Below are 15,898 nucleotides of genomic sequence, written 5' to 3'. Positions count from 1 at the left end.
ACCTACGTGTGCACCTATGAACCATCACCACAGTTGAGCTGATGAACCGTCCAGCCACCCACCTCCCCCAGACTCCTCACGCCCTCTGGGGTCCCTCCCTCCTACTCTCTGCACTGCCTTTGTCTCCAGGCAACCACTGATCTGCTTTCTGTCACTGTAGATTAGTTTGTATTTTCTACAGTCTTACGTAAGTGGAATCATTCTGTCACTCAGCATCAATATTTTGAGACTCATCTATGTTGCTTTGTGAACCAGACTTTCATTCCTACTTAAAGCTGAACAGAATCCCATTGTTTGGAAACGTTACAGTTTGCATATCCCTTCCCTTGTTGATGGACGTGTGGGTTGCTTCTTGTTTTGGGCTATTACAAATAAAACTGCTATGGACACCTATGTACAAGTCTTTGTGGGGACATATGCTTCTCATTACTCTTGGGGAGTAAAATGGCTGGATCACTTGGGAGGAATATGTTTAACTTTTTAAGAAACTGTGCAACTGTTTTCAAAAGCAGTTGTACCATTTTACATTCCCACCAGCAATGTGTGAATTGATCCATATCCTCATCAACGCTCGATGCTGTTGGTCCTTTTATTTGTAGCCCTTCTAATAGGTGGATTGTGGCATCTTATTGCAGTTTTAATTTCCCCGATGGCTAATGATATTGAGCATTTTTTTGTATTAATTTACTCTTTGTATATCTTCTTTGATGAATCATTTGTTCAAATCCTTTGCCCAGTTTTAAAAAGGGTTATTAGTTTTCTTATTAGTGAGTACTCTGGATTCAAGTTTTATCAGACATATAGTTTGCAAATATTTTGTCTCATTTTGTGGCTGGTCTTTTCATTCTCTTAATAGTGTCTTTTGAAGAGCAGAAATTTAAAATTTTGATGAAATCTAGTTTATCAATTTGTTCTTTTATGGATCATGCTTTTGGTGTTGAAGCTAAGAAATCTTTGCCTAACCCAAAGTCACAAAGATTTTCTCCTATGTGTTCTTCTAGAAGTTTTATAGTTTTAGGTTTTACATTTAGATCTATGATCCATTTTGAGTTAATTTCTGTATATGGTGCAGGGCATAGATAAACATTCATTTTTTATCCATATGGCTAGCCAATTGTTCCTAGAACATTTGTTAAAAAGATTCTCCTTTCTCGACTGAACTGCCTTTGCATTTTTTGTCAAAAATCACTCGTTCATATGTGTGTGGATCTATGTCTGGACTTTATATAAGCATCTTATCTTGGCTGCTATCTTTATAAAGTCTTGAAGTCAGGTGGTAGAAGCCCTCCAACTTCATTCTTCTCTTTCAAAATTATTCTGGCTATTATAGGTTCTTTGCATTTCCTTATGGATTTTAGAGTATGTTTGTCAAATTCTAATGAAAAAAAAAAAGAGCCTTCTGGGATGTTGGTGAGGAGTCTGTTGAAGCTATAGATCAATTTGGGGGTTGATATCTTAAGAACTTCAGGTCTTCCAACTATGACGCAGAATAACTTCCCATTTCTTTAGGTCCTCTGCAATTTTTCTCAGCAACGTCTTGTTGTTTTGTGTATACATGTCTTTCACATCTTTTGCCAGATTTATCCTTAAATATTTCATATTCACTTGAGTATAAATGGGGTCGTTCTTTTCGTTTCAGTTTTTGATTGCTCATTGCTCACTATAGAAATACATGTTGACCTTGATCCTATGACTTGGTGAACTCCCTCAGCTCCAGTCACTTTTTTGTAGATTCCATTAGGTTTTCTGCATAGATGAGCTCGTCATCTGCCAAAAAAAGACAGTTTCACTTCTTCCTTTCCAGGCGTGACCTCAGCCTTCCGTTTCTTTTTTCTTGCCCTGGCTGGGATGGAGTGTGAGAGCAGACCTCCTCCCTGGTCCTGATCTGGGGGGAAAAGCATCCAGTCTCACCCGTAAGTATGATGTCAGCTGTAGATTTTTTTGTAAATGCTCTTTATCAAGTAGAGGAAGTTCCCGGCTATTTCTGGTTTGCTGAGAGTTTTTATCAGAATGGATGTTGGATTTTGTCAAGTGTTTTTTCTGTGTCTACTGAGATAATCATAACTGTTTTTCTTTTAGTTTGTTGGTATGGTGAACTGAATTGATTAAATTTTGAATGTTAAATCAACCCTGAATTCTTGGGCTAAACTGTGATGTATTACGTTTTGTATATATTGTTGGATTCAATTGAGTAGACTTGTTTAGAATTTTGCATCTATGTGTGTGAGAGATATTTTCTGCATTTTTTTCTGGTAACTTCTTGTCTGATTTTTGTGTCAGGATACTGCTGGCTTCATAGAATGACTTGGGAATAATTCTTTTCTTTTCAATTTTTTTGAAAGGGTTTGTGTAGAATTGCTATGAATTCTGCCTTAACTTTTGGAGAGAATCTTCCGGGCCACCATGTAGGCCCGGACTTTTCTTTGTGAGAAGGTTTCTAAGCACAAATTCACTTTGCAAATCTGTGCTCTGCTGTGTACTCACGGGACTCTGCATCTCCCTGGGCTCTCTATGCAGCTCTCTCCTCTCTGGTACCTGGCTGCAAACTGTCACTGCCTTGGTCTCCCTGGATTCTTAAGATCCTCCATTCAGGATGGCCACCAGGCTCTGCTGGGTCACCCCTGCACTGTGGCCTGGAAGCTCTGTGCAGGCAGCTGGCCAGGGTTCCCATCGGGCTCACCTCCTCTGTTCCCATCTCTCTGGCTTCGCGGCTCTTTGTGGCCTGATGTCCAGTGCCTTGAAAACCCTGGTGTCATATGTTTTGTCTGTGTTTTGGTGGTTTCAGGTAGGAAAGTAATCCAACCCCTCTCATTCCATCTTGGTTGGAAGTGGAAGTTTTCCATCTTTTTTCCTTTTATTGGAAAGTAATACTTTGGACCTACTGTAGAGCACAGGGAACTCTACTCAGTACTCTGTACTGACCTATATGGAAAAGAAACTAAAAAAGAGTGGATATATGTATATGTATAACTGAATCACTTCGCTGTACAGCAGAAAGTAACAAAACATTGTAAATCAACTATTCTCCAATAAAAATTAAAAAAAAAAGAAAGTAAGGAACTTCCCTGGTGGCGCACTGGTTGAGAATCTGCCTGCCAATGCAGGGGACACGGGTTCGAGCCCTGGTCCAGGAAGATCCCACATGCCGCGGAGCAACTAAGCCCGTGCGCCACAACTACTGAGCCTGTGCTCTAGAGCCCGCGAGCCACAACTACTGAGCCTACATGCCACAACTACTGAAGCCTGCGCGCCTACAGCCCATGCTCTGCAACGAGAGAAACCACCGCAATGAGAAGCCCGTGCACCGCAATGAAGAGTAGCCCCCGCTCGCCGCAACTAGAGAAAGCCTGTGCACAGGAATGAAGACCCAACGCAGCCAAAAATAAATAAACAAATAAATTTATATATTAAAAAAAAAAAGTAATATGTTTATTGTAGGAAATCTAGAAAATGCAGAGATGTAGGAAGAAAAAAGTAGGAATCACAGATAATCTCGCTGGCAGCTAACATGTTTGACTTAATGGTACAGTGTGTCCTAGTCTGCTGTGCCCACCTCAGCAGAGGGGTGCCCCACCTCCAGCCTCCTGGCCCTGCCAGGCCAGTGCTGGACTCAGAGAAACCAGGTGTGTCCGGGGCTGCAAGGCCGAGGAGCAACCCACTGCTGCCTACTGCCCCTCCAGCTCCAGAGTCCCCAGCACCTGTCAGAGACCTTGGCCCTGCCCAGGCCCTGGTGCTTGGCATCTGGGAAGCGGCCCCAGCAGTGTGGGAAACCCCGCAGAAAGGCTGGGATGGCACCCCCGCCGGGTCTGCAGAATCTGGGGAGCAGTGTCTTGAATCTCAGATGGGTAGGCTTTAGGCCCCTTCCCTTGTGTGCAGAAGGGTCTTGGTGTGGCATTTCCTTAGAGCAGATCCCAAAAATGGAATTTCTGGGTCAAGGTGTGTGAGCAGAGCGGGCTCTGACATTCGGCCAAAGCTCCCTGCAGGATGGTGGTCCCACTCACCGAGAGGCGTTTTACACCCAGACAACAGTGTAGGCACAGGAACCCAGAGGCCACACAGTTTTCCGGCCGTCTGAACCTGTCAGGCCCGGAGATGGTACTCCGGGTGTTGTCTGGTCCCCTGCGGGCTGGTGGGCACCCGTTTCCTGTCACGGGGGCCGCAGTCCTCGGCAACCCCCTCCGAGTCAGGTTGAAGCTGGAAACCCTCCCGCCTCCCTTGGGCCCCGGCCCCTCCTGGCCAGCCCCTCTCTGCGTCCACAGTTGTCAGGGAGGACTTGGCGGCGGGGGCCAGGGATGCCGGGGGAGGATCCCGTGGCATACCTCGGATCACAAGGGTGGGCGTGTCACGGGCTCTCCCAGGGAGGATACTTTGTCCCAGCCCCAGCCCTGACACGGACATTGATGCAGCATATAAATACTTACCTGGAGCCCAGGGCCCCCCAGCACCATTCCCCCGGGCTCAGGCGTGGGCTGGATGGGCTGAAGTTGGCCGGGGGCGTGACTCAACAGGAAGCAGCCTCCCTGAGGGACCACGAGGATGGGAGAGGCCTGGGGCCCGGGGGGCACAGGGCACCAAGCTCTGGAAGGTCAGTTTGTCCTGACGCCACCTTCGTGGAGGGGGTGCTTTCAGCGGCTTCATCCTGTCCAGAAAAACCTTAATCAATATTCAATCTAAGAAAGAAATGGAGACTTGTATTTGAGCGAAATTGAGGACTTCAGCCGGGAAACAGTCTTTCAGGAGCTCTGAGATCTGTTCCGAGGAGATGGGGGGTCAGCGTATGTGTGATTTGGGGGAAGGGTACGTGCAACCGAGCACACATGTCGGTAGAAGGCTGCTGCTGGTCACCAGGAACAGACATCTCAGTTAATGGTTTGGGTGCTTTTCTAAGTACAGGAAGACGCAAGAATCCAGCATCATAAAAATTTTCTCCTGAAGATATCATCTGAGGGCGGGTTCTGCCCGTTTTCCCAGAGCACAGAGGGCCTCACCCTGATCTTCACCCCGAATTCCTTGTAGGTCCGCGACTGCAGTGGCTGAGGGCTTGATTCTTGTAGAACTGGAGGGTGGGCAACGTTCTTTACTTTACAATCCCCTCCCTTTCGGTCTTAATTTCAACCAAAGTTTGGGAGGCATTTCATGACCAATTTATCCCACGGTGCTAGGAATGCTCATTCCCTGGTCAGGCGAGGACTTCCTTGATAGGCCACTCAATGCGCTGTTACTGGACCAGGCCCTGTTAACGGTAGCCCAAAGCCTCTGGGCCTCTGGTCCTACTAGTCTGTTGTGGTCTAGGAAACGTTTCCCTCTTGTTGCTTCTTCCCATGCCTAGAGTTACACTATTACAGTCACTGATCTTATAGAACTACATGTTTGGTCAATTGTTTCAGGTCACCTTGTCATCATTATTTTTATCTGAGGCTCAGTCACACATTTGGTGATGCAAGAAACAATAATCTTGTAAAATAGACAGAATGCAAGTAATACAGCTAGTAACATTAATAAGGTCATGAGTAAGTATTTAAGCTCGGAACTTCCATGAAGTGTGGCCCAGTATCTCCCCAGGTCGTCTGAGCAGTCTATTCTAATCACTGCCTTTAAGGGAAATGAAATATTGGCATTTAACATAAAGTTCACCAAAGATGTCTGTACGTACAAGGCGAGTGGCGGGTCATTGTGACCCCTTACAGGAACACTGTCTTCTAAGGAGTTACATGGCTGGTGTCAGAAGGAGAAAAATCAATCTTCGTGGTTGAGCAGGTATTTCAGCTTGGGGAGGTCTGGTTAACACAGATGCACAGGGCACACTGGAGGCCAAACGGCAGAAAAAAGCTTTGTGTTTAAATTTTTCTTGTCTTGTCTTAAAATGGGAATTTAAAACTTTCAGTCCGGGGCTTCCCTGGTGGCGCAGTGGTTGAGATTCTGCCTGCCGATGCAGGCGACACGGGTTCGAGCCCTGGTCTGGGAAGATCCCACATGCCACGGAGCAACTAGGCCCGTGGGCCACAACTACTGAGCCTGCGTGTCTGGAGCCTGTGCTCCGCAACAAGAGAGGCCGCGATAGTGAGAGGCCCGCACACCGCGATGAAGAGTGGCCCCCACTTGCCACAACTAGAGAAAGCCCTCGCACAGAAACGAAGACCCAACACAGCCAAAAAATAAATAAATTAATTAATTAATTAAAAAAAAAAACAAACAACTTTCAGTCTGCAGGTGGGGAAGCAATGTCTGGGCTCCGGTGGCCGAGGGGAAGCAGAGTCCACCCAACGCCCCACATCGTCCTCTGAGGATGGGCCCCCCCCTGCCGCTCGGCCAGGCCACGCCGCCCCTGGTCCCCTGAGCCCCCTCACTGCGGAGGGTGGAGAGATGGCGGCCAGAGCTACAGCAGCGGAGCTCTGGCCAGCGAGGAACCATTGGGGTCCGGTGGGGAGGATGTCCCCGTGGGAGCAGTGGGACCACCAGAGGCCAGGCTGAGGAGCTGCGTGCGCAAGGGGGAGGGGGAGGGGGAGGGGAGGGGAGGGGGAGGGGCAGGAAACGGGCCGTCGGGTCCCTGGGCCCCTGGGGAGGTTTGGGTCGGACTCTGGATGTGACCAGAGGCCCCCGGAAGGTTCTAGCTGGGAGGGGCAGATCCAGCACGATAATTTATTAACTGCTCTTGTGCCCACTCTATGGGAAGGAAGAGTGAGGCTGGGAGCCGCCACCTGCGAAGGCGTGGGAGCAGATCGCAGTCCCCCTGCGAGGGTCCCCAGCCCTGGGGTCGTGTCCCCCTGCAGCGCGGTGAGGTTGCGCTCGTTTGGGAGCTCGAAGCTACAAGCCTCCACCCTTTTCCTCTTTGCCGGCCGGCCAGAGACAGCCTGTCTTCCAGACTCAGCAAAGCCCCAGCCTCCTCGAGGCCGGCAGGCCAGATGTTCAGGGCATCGCCCGCCCGCAGACGTGGCCTCATTCACCCAACAGCCCTCCTCAAGCCCAGCCCGTTCCCAGCCCCGCGGCTCCGTGGGGAGGCCCCTCCCTCCAAGAGTCTCTCCGTCCAGAAGGCAGAGAAGCAGAACGAGCAGGTAGCACGTGTTCTCTGTCAAATTAACTAATTCTGTCCATTTGCTTGATGGATGCTTGACCAGAGGAATTCAGAACTTAAATGTCAGCAGTGGGTCTGCTTCAAAGTGAATTATTCATTAGAAACAGACAAGGCATCCCATGAGATCTATACTTGGACTCCTGTTTTATTTTTCTAGAAGGATCGCTTAACGCTGGCGGGGGTACAGCAGGGAGCCTGGGAGGAGGTCTTGGGGAGGGGCTTTGAGTGGGAGCCCACGGCTAGCTAGGTTTCGGGGTGACGTGCCCCCTGAGTTGTGGGCCCCGGGTGGAGGGGGTGCGTGTGTTTCTGCTGATACAACCAGACCTCTCACCGTTGGGGGCGTCTGGGTCAGGGTGGGGGGCCCTGCTGACACAGCTCAGCAGCTGGTGGGTGACGGGGGCGGGGCGTCATTGGGGACCTGCTCTCAGCTAAAGTGGGACCGATGGCCCGGCCGGGGGGAGGGCCTGCATGAGGCCCTGGGCCTACGGCTGGGGAGGAGGGCCTTCGTGCGGACCCTTGGGCTGGTTGGAGAGCCCCCCACTTCCTCTTGGAGGGCGACCTGTTAGTGGGCACACAGTGCAGCCCACAAGTGACCGCCAAGAGCGGACCCGGGCTCCTCACCAGGAAGGAACCCCGTTCCCACAGCCTCTGATAGGGCCGGGGCAGGGGCTGGGACACCCTCTGACATGCTATTAATAGCTTGTCCTTTTATTATAAAATTAATGTGTGTTCCTTTGAGAAACTTGAGAAAATGCAGATTGTCAACAGGAGGGCAATAAAACTTGCTGGCATCCCACCCACTCTGATAAAATCCACGTTGGTATTTACTTCATCGTGTGGCCTTGCAGACATGTGTGGGACCCCACTATTTACGTTGCCTGGCAACCTGTTTCTCCACGTCACATTGTGTCTGTCCGGGTGACTGCAAGCCTCACCGTGTACAGGCTGTTCCACATCCCACCAGGTGTGTAGACCTGAGTTGGTTTAACCCAGCCCCGTGGTCAGACGCTCGGTTATTTCCAGATTTTCACTCTGTGAATAACACAGCGGTGAACACCTGTAGTCAGCCTTACGCCTTTTATCCGCCTGACGTCCAGCGGGAACCCCCCTTCTCAGACCACGTGGTCTGGGTGGAGCTGCCCGCTCTTCCGGCTCCGGACGTGGGTGAGTGAGGCAGGCTTGACCCATCACCCTGGCCAGAGACTGGGTCGGGGATGGTCGCGTGGCCTGGGCTGAGCCAGCAGAACCCCCCGGGGAAAGGGCCCCCTCTGCTCCTGGAGCTTGCTAGCCATGGGGGTCACCTGTGGGCCACCCTGGAGGGAGAAACAGACTCCGGGTGTGAGAGGGACAGTGGCCTGGAGGCTCGTCTGGACCCCTGGCTTAGCTGGGCCCAAATCGTGGTCCCCTTACATCTGTCCGTTGCATCAGCCGTGGGTGCTATCTGCTTGTCTGAGCGGGAGACACACCAGAGGACGGACCTGGGTTTGCAACCAGAGCATCTGGACAGATGCAAAAGTGGTACCAGGGCTGGATGTTGCACGTGGCAGTGCCGGGGGTTGGGGGGGGCAGGCGGGCGCAGGTTGGGGGGGTGGAGGGCTCCTCGGCCCCGTGCAGCAGGGTCCCCGCGGAGGAAGGCAGGAGGGCCGTGTGCCCCTCGAGGTGGGAGAGCAGATGCTCTTCCCCAGACCGAGGCCGGGGGCGGGGGTGGCGGGAGCCCTAGCCCAGAGCGATGTTGCTGTGAGGCCCACTCCTCGCACCCCTCCCTTCCGCTCCCTACGGTTTGCTGTCATGAGCGTCCTCTGGTGGCAGCCTGGGGAGTGAGACGTGGGCCTCTCCTCCCAGCATGTGACCCCCTCCCTTCTGGGCCATTGGCCTGGGCAGGGCTTCAGGGCAGGTGCTGAGAGACGGACACCCCAGCCCAGGTCTTGGTCAAACACTGTTTCCTCCTTTTGCTTACTGCTCCCTCATCCCACCCCCCATAAGTGAGTGAAAGCAATGAACCCACAGAAATCCCAGGTTCTGCAGGCAAGGTCATGGGTGCTCCAACCTAGGCGGCCTTGGGCCTCCCTACCCTCTGTGGGTACCTGCCACCTCCCATCTCCCCCAGCTCCTCTGTCCCACCCGGCGTGTGCCCACCGGGGAAAGGAAGGGGAAATGTTGGGGGACCCAGATCAACTGGACACGGCCCCTCCTCCACCATCTGGCTGGGCTGTCCAGGCTGTGGCCTGGGGCCTGCTTCCCCTCAGCACTGCCTGGTCCGCTGTTTTCGTGGCCCAGCTGTTCACACGGGGCCTGAGTTGCTCCGTCCTGACCACCTGCGGGGGCGCAGGTCGGCGGGGACCGCATGTGGTGGCCTCTGTGTGGCTGGGTGGGGGACGCCCGGCCTTCCTTTGCGTGGTGGGACGGGACCGCCCTCCGCAGTCAGCGCACCTGTGATCCAGGTGAAACCTCGAAGGATGCTCTCTACAGCCCACGCGTGAGCCACGACGAAGCCCTGGGTCAGGGACAGGGATCCAGCCAGGGAAGGCAGAGGGGCCCCAGGGAGAGGCGGAGGGAATGTGACCTGCGATGGTCCCAGAGCCTCTGGCCAGGCGTGGGGAGGGATGGGGAGATGGTGCAAAGACAGCCGTGAGAAAGTTAACACAGGAAGCTCTTCCCACGGTGGGGAGGTAGTGCACAGAAAAGAAGGAAGACAGCCGGGGTGTTGGGCTGAGGGCCCCTCACACGGCCCCGCGTCAGGCTGACGGCCGGGGGGACAGCCAGGGGCCGAGGGCCACCGGGGTGGTGTTGATGGCCTGGAAGGGCCGTGGCTGCAGCCTGGCTGGGCCGGCCGGCCGGCCGGGCTTTCTGTTAGCGTCGCTCAACCTTCACCCCTGGCGCAGGTGAGGCTCAGCAAGATAAAGATGAAACAAAAGGAAAAGCCAAGGCAGTCGAGCTCACGCTCAGCCTAAGCCCGCCGAGGGTCCCCGGCTCCAGACGAGCCCCCGGGCCCTGTCCTGCCACTGCTCAGCCCGACACTCGTCAGAAGCCCTTTATTGCCAGATAAGCACCAGTGACAGGATGCCAAGGGGCAGAGGGACGTGGAGTTGCTCCGGCCCCACTGGCCCCATGTCCTCCCTGGAAGCCGGATCTGGACGTGGAAAGTTCAAGCCCCCCAGCCCGTCCCCTCCCGTCCCCTCCTGTCCCCTGGCGCCGGGTCCCCGTGCGGGTACCGCTGGTGCCAAAGTCAGCAGCCTTATCTGTCGCACTGTTTTCCTTGAGGCTGGCCGCACCCCGCTGGCTGCACACTCTCACCCCCCCCTGCCGTCCAACATTCCCAGACATTCTTCGGGCCCCTGGGCCCCTGGCATCCTAGCGGGCGGCGCTGGGAAGTGGTCCGGCTCCGGCTCCCACACGCCAGCTCTGTCGCGGCTGGGGCTCTGGAGAGGCCGTGGTCACCGCGCTGTTTTTGTGGGCAGGACCCCCGGGGGCTCGGTTCCCACACCGCCCCCGGGCCGCCCGTTCCAGCCAATGTGCCGTGGACAGACGGGGTGCGGTGACTAACCCGTTCCCACGGGCCCCACCCCACAGAGGAAGCCGAGGCCTCTGGGCGCCGGTGTGGAGGTAGCGGCCGGCGGCCGCCTGCGCCCTGAGGTGCCCGTGTGACCAGTGGTCTGAGGTCCCAGGACGACGTCGGAACAAACAGGCCATGCACGTGCTCTGGGCGAGAAGACTTAGCAAACCAGAGTCTTAGCCCCAGCGGTGAGCAGTCCGGCCACTGCCCTGGGCGGGCCGGTGTCCTGCTCTACGGGACGATCCCAGGGCATCAGCGGCAGGCGCTCCCTGTGGGGCCTCCAGGCGGGGACCCCAGCTTCCAGCCTCGCGTCTACACAGCCGGCGGTGACCCCCGGGCCAGCCAGGCCGTGGACACTGGGCCTGCAACGCCTGCGAGGGGCTGTGGAGCTGGCGGGGCACGGAGGGTCTTGGAACTCCGCTGTCAGGTCAGGGCTGGGCTCCCTGTGGGAGGGACACGGCGGTGTAGTTTGTGAGGCCACCGAGGGTTTTCAGTGGGTCCTGCACCGGGTATAGCCTTTCCTGAAGCCTGCCAGTTGCTGGGGGAGGGACACCCACGGCTTCAGATGCCACTGTCCCCGCCAGTCCCTGTCTTCAGAGCAGGTCGTTCCTGCAGCCCCGTCTGTGGGTCAGTGACCAAAAACCTAGGGGGTCCAGGCCCGGTGCTGGGGCAGCCTGCTTTCGCCCTGGGCCACGGCTCCGGACGGGTGTGATGGGCAGGAGGGGGAGGACACGGGGAGATGCGGAGAGTGGCCCCGGCAGAGGGAGGGGTCCCGGGAGAGAAGGGAGCCCCAGACTCCCCACAGGGGGGCACAGACCTGACCCTCTGGTTGCCTGTTGCCGCCGTAACGAGCGAACCACACCGGGCATCCAGACGGTGTGGGCAGCTCCAGGGCAGAACCACGTCCTGCCTTTTCCTGCTCCTAGAGGCTGAGCGTTCCCTGACTTGCGGCCCCTCCTCCGTCTCCAGGCCACCTGGGGGCCAGTCCTCCTCATCCCCCCACTCTGTCCCTCTCTCCTTCCTCCCTCCTCCGTGTCAAGGGCCCTGGCGATTGTGTTGGGCACCCCCCTCAGCCAGGAGAATCCGCCCTCCAAGTTCAGCGGATGGCAACCCTCGCCATGTAGGCTCACAGGGTCACTGGCTCCAGGGATTCAGACGTGGTGTCCCTGGAACCACTATTCTGCTGACCACCGTCACTGGGGCTCTGGCACTGCACTGCGACGGAGGGGCCTGCCTTGGGACCTGGCATAGGACGCTGGCCATCAGGAGAGGCTGGGACCTCGTCTGTGGGCTCCTGGGTGGTGGGCAAGGGGAGCGGCTTAACAAGAGCCCACAGGGCTGCACCTGTTCCTCCGGGGGGTCCTCACCTGGGTCAGTCACCAGGGTCCCGGTCCACCACGATGGTGATTCTTAGCGTCAGGAGGGCAGCACTGTGGAGCGGGGCTTCTCAAGGGTAACTCCCGGTCTCCCGGGGACTGTGCGGGTCTGGGGCAGCGGGTTGGCGTGGCCGGATGCGGGCAGTGTTGCCCGGAAACCTCCCCGTGAGTATCAGGGGACGGAGGTCGGGGAGGTAGCACAGGACGGCCAGGCCAAGGTCTGCCTCGAGAGCACACCGGACACTTGGCCCAGCCTGGCCAGCACAGCAGGCCACAGCGGGGGCCGGGCCTTGGGGAGACAAGGACGCACCGAGCTGCACGTCACACGCCAGCGGTTCCCCTCTGGGTGCCGCTGCAGAGACGGACCAGGACGCTGTCCACGGCGGCGCCGGCAGGGCCTCGGAAACAACCTAACGACAGATCAATCAGACCCTGGCTCCACCTTCAGAAACAAATCGGAACCCTGCCCCCGGCAACTGTCCAAGGCCAAGCCGCTCCCTGCTCTGCCCTGGCCCCCACTCCCATCCTGGATTCAACAGCCGGAGGGCCCGTTCCTGGGGCTCCCACGTCCCCGGAGAACCCAGCCCCACGGCACTGGCCACCCCTCTGACCTCACACGTCCACCCGACCGTACCCCTGCAGCACTTGGTCATGGCCCAGCGGCCCGGTGTTCCTTCAGCTGTCTGCCCGAATGTGACTTAAGGGGGGTTCCTCCCCGCCCCACGTATAACGTACACCCCACCCCCACCGGCATCACCTGTCCTCCCAGCCGCTCCAGCTTTCGCCGAGTACTTTCCCCCAGGGACCTGTCTGCTGCTCGTCCCCTGTCTCCGGCAGCTGGGCTCCCTGCTCCATCCTGGCACCCGGAAGGTGCCTGATAAGCGACAGATGCCTGACGGACAAGTGAGTGGAGAGCCGTGGAAAACACTTCCAGAGAGGAAGGGTCCAGGAGCCAAAGCGCTGGCCGGAGCGGCTCATGCAGTTGGGACAGGTGACAAGAGGGGACGCTGGTGGGCTGTGACATCCGCCCAGATGCCCACCCCGCACAGACCGGTGGCTCACGGGCACACGTGTATGCAAAGGGAGGGGCGAGGGGCTGGCTGGGCACCGGACACACGGCCGTGTCCCGGGAGGAGGGATGGGTGGACGGCCCTATGTGACGGGTCACGTGGGCGGCCGCTGTGGTGCAACTCGGCTCCCGTGGTGAGAGGGCAGAGGGATGGGTGGACGGCCCTATGTGACGGGTCACGTGGGCGGCCGCTGTGGTGCAACTCGGCTCCCGTGGTGAGAGGGCAGAGGGATGGGTGGACGGCCCTATGTGACGGGTCACGTGGGCGGCCGCTGTGGTGCAACTCGGCTCCCGTGGTGAGAGGGCAGAGGGATGGGTGGACGGCCCTATGTGACGGGTCACGTGGGCGGCCGCTGTGGTGCAACTCGGCTCCCGTGGTGAGAGGGCAGAGTCGGGGACCGGCCTGAGCGGCCGAGCATCCTGCGTTCCAGGCCCACGTGTGGGGTCGGTACAGCCCCACTGTGTGCCACGTGGGTGCAGACTTCCGGGGGCAAACTTAGAAGGCTCGTGGAGGACTCACTGTTACCGATTTCAAAACTTACTACCAAGCCGCAAGGGCCAAAACAGTGGGGTGCCGGCCAAGGACAGACACGTAGACCAATTGACCAGCCTGGGAGCCCAGAGACAAACCCTCACACGTGTGGCCAAATGGTTTTGACAAGGGCACTAAGACCGTTCAGCGGGGAAGGCAGTCTTTTCAACAAATGGCGCTGAAAAAACTGGACCTCCACATGCGAAAGAATGAAGTTGGACCCTCCCCTAACACCATATAAAGAATAAACTCAAAATGGACCAAAGACCTAAATGTAAGACCTAAAACAATAGAACTCTTAGAAGAAAACATAGGGCAAAAGCTCCATGATATTGAACTCGGCAATGATTTCTTGGGTCTGACACCAAAGGCACAGGCAATTGAAGCAAAAATACACAAACTGGAGAAATGGGTCGTGGGGTCTGCCAGCCTGTGCTGGTGCCCCCGTGTCTGTGCAGACGCCCCTGGACTCAGGCCTCTGCTTCCACCCTCTCCTGTGGGAAAATCTGTTCTCACCTGTGCACAGAAAGGCCAGATGCCGCTGGGGCCCCCTGAGACCTATCTGGATGAGCCCCAGGGGAAAGTGCATATGCAGCTAAGCCCACTTCATCAAAACAGAAAACTGCGGAAGCCCGTGGCTTCTGCCGCGTCCAGCAGGGCAAACACTTGCAGTGTTTCTCACACGCAGGCATGACTGTCACGGGGCGGAGCTGGCAGCTTGTCACCTGACCTCTGGAGAGAGGTGAGGCTGGGTTCCGGAGGCAGCACGTGGAGGAGGATGGACAGAGTCCACACAGGTGTCTGAGCCCCTGTGACGTCTGCCATCCGTGTGCCGAGGGGACACGCCTCTGCATGGCGTCCACCCCGCCGTCAGCCTGCGGGCACGGAAGCCTCCCCCCGAAGGTGGAAGGAGACGGGGGGAGGGGGAGGCGGGACAGGCCCCCGGGGGTCTCTCCACGCGTCTGGAGCACGGCAGCCCTCCTGCTGTTCTGCCTTTCCAGATGGTCCCGGGTCCCCGGTTCAGGGGATCTCTGTCCCTGGAAAGGAGCAGAGGAAAGGCAGGCATGGGGCTCCACATGAGACAGGATGGGAGGCCCCACAGATGCTGACTCAGGACAGGGTCCCGTGTAGGTTAAGTGAAATTCAAATGTCGGGGTCCTCAGTTTACAAACAGCGTGTGTTCATCTGCATATCGTTTATGTGCCGCCTGGGCTGCAATCGTGCAGTTGAGAAGCTTCAAGAGCCCGCAGGGCCCACAGAGCCTCACAGACTGACTTTCTGCCTCTTAGAGGAAAAGTCTCCAGGCCCAAGTGGAAGGAGTGAGCACAGCCCCGCACCGTTTGCAGAGCAGCTCCGGGCGGGGACAGCTTCGGGTCCCTCTGTGGGCATCGTCCCTGGTCTTGCCTCAGAAGGGCCGGAACCGCGTGGGCAGCGCCAGCCGTGCCCGTGTCCTTCCTCACCGCGGCCGGCTGGGCAGGTGGCAGAGCTGGGCCCCGACCCTCACCTGAACCTGGAGGCCTCCCCCTGCCCATGTCCACGCTGGTGGCCAGCAGGGGAGGGACCGCGTCAGGAAGCGAGTTGCAGTGTGAATGTTTGCTACTATTATTTGCAAAAGGGGCTTCGCTTATTTCGTTGATCTTTGTCTAGATTTATGCCATTTTCTGATACAGATACAAACTCAAAATTGGGCTGTTCGGGGTCCAAAATGCCCCCTGCGTCACAGCCCTCCAGGCGTCCCTTCCCGACTTCTCACCAAAACACCAGTGAAGACTCAAAGCAACCAAGTTCCAGATGGATAAAACCCTTATTTTTAAAACAAAGTGATTAAAATACGAGGCATAAACGAGCACAATGTTTGTATGTGAAGAAACACTCTCTCAGCGCATCATAGAGGCAGAGGCTATAAGGATTCGGAATGAAATTAAGGATTGAACTCTTCTGCATGACTGCAAATATCCCAGGAACAAAATGGAAAGGCAAATGGCTTTGGAGGAGACAGGAATTTCAGCCTTTATGGCACAGTATGTGATGATGTCGTCAGCGCTTTGAAATACGCAGAGACCAAGAGAAAGGCAGGTGCCTGGCTGAGCTGGCAGGTGCCCGGCCCCGCCCACTTGCCGCCCGCATCCCCCGTACCTCTTCTCAGGGTCTGCACGGTGCTGGCCTGGAGTCCTGGGGAATTTAGGCCCCGCACCCACTCCACCAGCAGCCTCGACAATGCCTGACGGGGCCGGGGGTCAATCACTCAGCTTTCTCACCCTTGGGAGGGGGGCGCCGGCCCAGTGGGACAGCGGCA

Source organism: Balaenoptera borealis (assembly GCF_965194805.1).
Source record: "Balaenoptera borealis genome assembly, chromosome: 5".
NCBI classification, from domain to species: Eukaryota; Metazoa; Chordata; class Mammalia; order Artiodactyla; family Balaenopteridae; genus Balaenoptera; species Balaenoptera borealis.
The sequence above is the reverse complement of the archived record's forward strand: the minus strand, read 5'-3'. Positions refer to the sequence as shown.